We start from the raw sequence: 4823 nt of genomic DNA on the forward strand, positions 1-4823 counted from the left end.
TAGCTGGAACTACAGGCATGCGCTACCATGCCTGGCTAATTTTTTGATTTATTGTAGAGATGAGGTCTCGCCAAGTTACCCAGGTGGATCTCGAACCCGTGGTCTCAGGCAATCCACTCACCTCAGCCTCCCAAAGGCATGGGATTATAGGCTGAGCCACCGAGCTCGGCTAGCCCTATTGTTTTCAATCTTGTCTTTTTTCTAAGCGTCCGGATAGCAGAGTGGGGTCCTCACTAGCTGGGCCCTGATGGGTCAGGAAGCCTGGGCTCCATATTGAAAGGACTCCCTTGGCCTCAGGCTTCCGTCCAGGAAACAAAGATAGAATCACATTCCTGGTGACTCTTCATCCTCTGCCCCACAACTAGGGGCCACTCTTCTCATGTTAGTCAGTGACGCTCACTGCATTGACAGGTGACCAGAGGCAGCCTCACAGCAGGTCAAAACCTCATACCACAGTCTGTCTTTCTCTCAGACCTCGGAACCCTCCTTGGTTTCCTGCAGGCCCTGGACCAAGACCAGGCGCCTTGGGGGCATTTCCAATACCAGCACAGCCCGGATGGGCTGGCTTCGTGTTCCTTATCACCCTCCCTCCTTATACTCAGATCCAGCAACTACAAGCACTGAGGTCCCTGGCCTCAACAGCCCTCACTGACTAGAAGCCACCCTGCCTCCACCACTCAGCTACCAAATCACCTCCTCCCTGGGGTGGAGGGGACCAGCCAAGTCCCCTGGTCCTGGGCACAGCCACTGACCGCCTCAGGCCCACCCTGTGCCTCTCTGCTGTTTGAGCTCTGATGGTGGTCCCTGTCACAGCTTCCATGGCCTGAACCTTATCCTGTACCCTGTCCCCATGGTGTGACTCCGCCTGCCTTAGACACATGTCACCACTCACAATCACAACAGTAATAATCACTATTTGAGAGTGGCTGGGGTGGGGCTGCTGGGCTCTCAAATCCTCCGACTCCATTCACTAGCTATCCAATCCTCCTGGACTTTGTTTCTTCCTCTGTAAAATGGGGCAACAGAAGCACCTAAGTGCTTAGTTTTGCTGTGAGGGGCAATGCAGGCTGGTCCCCTGCCACTCTAGGAGGATCACTTACCTGGGTCACAGGTTATGGAGTTCATAACTGGGGAGTCTGGGAAAGGAGGCTCTGTAAACAGCTCTGTCCCATTAGGCTCAGAGCAGTGAGACCACAGAGCCTAGGTCCGAGGTCCGAGTGTGGAGGCCATCCTTGAGCAGGTCCCTCAGGCTGCAGCTCCCATCCTGGTGACTAGCTTCCTGTCCCAGGGCCTCCCAGTCCTCATTCCTACTGTTTCAGGCAGGGTGTGGGGTGGGGGGTGAAGGAGCGGGGGCAGCGGTGAGACAGGAACAGAGGCCACCATGGTGTACCATTGTTATTGCAGGACGCTGACAGCCTCACAGGATGCTGTGGGCGTCATGGGGGGCCATGGGTAGCAAGGGCCCATGGGTGAGCAAACACCATCCCTAAGCCTCCGGCTGGGCTAGCATTTGGGTGCTGGGAGCCCTGGACCACCCTGTCTGTCCCTCGGGGTTGGGAGTGACCCGGACTCTTGGTAAATCAACACAGGTCCTTGATGCTTGCAGTTGAGCCTGTGCCAGGCTTGAGGGCAGCGTGGGCAAGCGCATGGCAGTCAGGGTCTGGCAGAAAGCAGGGGCTTGGCAGAGCTCGTACTACCTGAAGATTATGACATCGTGAGGTGAGGATATGCGCATCATCCCAGTCCATAACCCCTGTTCCTGCACCCCTTCTTCCTCCAGCTTGCTCCTGTCCCTTCCTCCGCCCTGCCCCCCAGGGACGTGCCCCAGAAGATCCCACTCCCATAAGGCCCCGCCTCTTACAGGCATCTTTGCTGCGATGGGCTGCGAGTGCATCTCTGAGTCAATCACGGAGAAGGGCGGGCAGTGGGCAGAGCTCTGGCACACTCAAGTCACCTGCATCTTACGTCCACTCCCGGGGAGCACCCAGGGGAATGCTGAGAAACTCCCGTCTAGAGAAGGGTTGTGCTGGGCAGTGTGCCTTTGATTAGAAATCAATAAAAACACTAAGCATCACTTTTGAGTAGTTTCTCCTTTTCTGTGTAGCATAAAATATTGCAGGAAGTATAGGCTGGGTGCTGCGACTGGCACTGTAATCCCAGCACTTTGGGAAATCAAGGTAGAAGGATTGTTTGAGCCCTGGAGTTGGAGACCAGCCTGGGCAACATAACCAGACCACATCTCTATAAAAAGTCAAAAAATAAATCGGGTGTGGCGGCAGGCACCTCTAGTTCCAGCTACTTGGGAGGCTGAGGCAGAAGGATCACCTGAGCCAGAAGGTTGAGGCTGCTATGGGTTGTGATCATGCCACTGCAGACTGAGCAACAGATTGAGACCCTCATTCACACAAACAAAAAAGAAGAAGAAGAAGAAGAGGAGGAGGAGGAAAAGGAAGTACACACACCCTGCTATACCAGGCAGAAGCAAGTCCTCTAAAAAAGGGTGTCTTTGTTATCTAACAACTAAACAGATGGAGAGAGACAGGCAAGAGTACAAATGTGTCATGTGCCCCCTGGGAAGCTGGGAAAGTACAGCAAAGGTGCAAATCAGGCCAATTTCATCCCATCACCCAGAGGAGACCACTGTTAACATTTGTGTTTTCTTTGTGTGACTGTGTTTGCACCATTGCAGAGATTTCATTCTGCAGTCTTTCCCACGCAACACTGTGGTGCTGACTTTGCCAAGTCCTGCTGTAGCATCGCCTGCAATGCTTGCATATATTCCAACATATGGAGGTGCCATAATTTATCCTTTCTCTGGAATACATTTACATTGTCTGCAATTTTTCATTACTTCATATAACACTGTGTGAATTATGCATAGACCTTTTATCTTATTAAAGAATATCTCCTTAGAATAGATTCCCAGAAGCAAAATTATTCAGGTCAAGGGATATAAATATTTTAAAGGCCCCTGATACATATTGCACATTTGTTATCTGGAAAAGCAGAGCCCATTAGTATTCCTACCAGCAGTGTACACAGTGTAGCAATTGTGGAAGCTTGGATATTCTCAGATTTAAAAAGAAGGAGGGTTGGGCCGGGCATGGTGGCTCATGCCTGAAGTCCCACCACCTTGGGAGGCCAGGGCAGGAGGATTGCTTGAGGACAGAAGTTTAAGACCAGCCTGGGCAACATAGCAAGACTTCATCACTACAAAATAATAAAAAAAAATTGACCAGATGTAGTGGCACATGCCTGTAGTCCTAGCTGCTTGAGAGACTGAGGCAGAAGGATTGCCTGAAGCCAGGAAGCTGCAGCTGTGGTGAGCCATGATCATGCTACTGTGTGAGAACCTCACTCAGGAAGAGGAAGAAGGAGGAGGAGGAGGAGGAAGAGGAGAAGAAAGAGGAGGAGAAGGAGGAGGAGAAGGAGAAGGAGAAGAAGAAGAAGAAGAAAAAGAAGAAGAAGCAGCAGCAACTGTTTATTCCATGGGATGTGAATCATAGTTTCAAAACACATTTCTATAGTTCTGAGGGTTTTTTTTTTTGAGTTGGAGTCTCACTCTGTTGCCCAGACTGGAGTGCAGTGGCTGCTCCTGGCCACTACAGCCTCGACCTGCTGGGTTCCGGCGATCCTTCTGCCTTAGCCTTCCAAGTAGCTGGAACTACAGGTGCGCGCTACCACGCCCAGCTAATTTTTAATTTATTGTAGAGATGAGGTCTCGCCAAGTTGCCCAGGCGGGTCTCGAACCCGTGGTCTCAGGCAATCCACTCACCTCAGCCTCCCAAAGTGCTGGGATTACAGACTGAGCCACCGAGCCCAGCTAGTTCTGAGGGTTTTTACTTTTTAAATCCGTAGTAGCCACTTTTATTTCTTTTGATTTACTGTGGCAGAGACAATGCTAAAAGTGTATGTCCACAAACAACTAAAATATGTTTCCTGGCCCCAACTGGTTGGATGTGATCACATATCTAATTCTCACTTCCTGAAGCTGGCAAATTGGTGCTGGTTGTTGGTTGGGGGCCTCAGTTTCTCCCAACAAGGTGGTCTCCTCAGGGCTGCTTAAATGTCCTCATGACATGGCTACTGGCTTCCCCCAAAACCAGTGATCCAGAGGGAAAGGCAGAAGCCACGATGTGCTTTGTGACGCACTCTCAGGGACCATGTACCAGCATCTCTGCTGTGATTTATTGGCCATACAGCCCAGTTCTGATTTACAGTGAAGGGTGAGAACATGGAAGCCAGGATCATTTGGGGCTATCTTGACATTGGCTGCCTGCTCAATACATCTACTGTTAGAAATTAATTCTTAAAAGAATCAAGTATGTGTGCAAAGATTTAGATACCAGGAGAGGATGGCCATTATAGCATTGTTTTTAGATTTAAAAGAAGGGAAAACATAAATGTCCATCAGGTTGAATTAATCAGGAAATTACCATAAAATAGAATTGTATGCAGGCATATGCTGCAGAAGAATTTTTATGCTATAGAAAGCTGTAGTTGGCCAGGCACAGTGACTCGTGCCTGTAATCCCAGCACTTTGGGAGGCCAAGGCAAGAGGATTGCTTGAGCACAGGAGTGTGAGACTAGCTTGGGCAATATATAAAGACCTTGTCTCTACAAAAAAACTACCTAGACATGGTGGCACGTGCCTGTAGTCCCAGCTACTCAAGATGTTGAAGTGAAAGTATCTCCTGAGCCCAGGAGGTCGAGGCTGCAGTGAGATGTGATTATGCCACTGCATTCCAACCTTGGCAACAAAATGAGATTCCAACTTGAAAGAAAGAAAGAAAGAAAGAAAGAAAGAAAGAAAGAAAGAAAGA

At 49.9% G+C, this 4823-nt stretch overlaps 1 protein-coding gene across 1 annotated transcript in view; it reads right to left on the minus strand.

Moving 5' to 3' along the window:
* The window catches only part of WNK2 (WNK lysine deficient protein kinase 2), a 163444-nt gene that overhangs the window by 158005 nt on the left and 616 nt on the right, over positions 1-4823 (minus strand). The window lies entirely within an intron of this gene.

Source organism: Carlito syrichta, unplaced genomic scaffold, assembly GCF_000164805.1.
Source record: "Carlito syrichta isolate Samal-C Ts95f unplaced genomic scaffold, Tarsius_syrichta-2.0.1 Scaffold308961, whole genome shotgun sequence".
In the NCBI taxonomy this organism is placed as follows: Eukaryota; Metazoa; Chordata; class Mammalia; order Primates; family Tarsiidae; genus Carlito; species Carlito syrichta.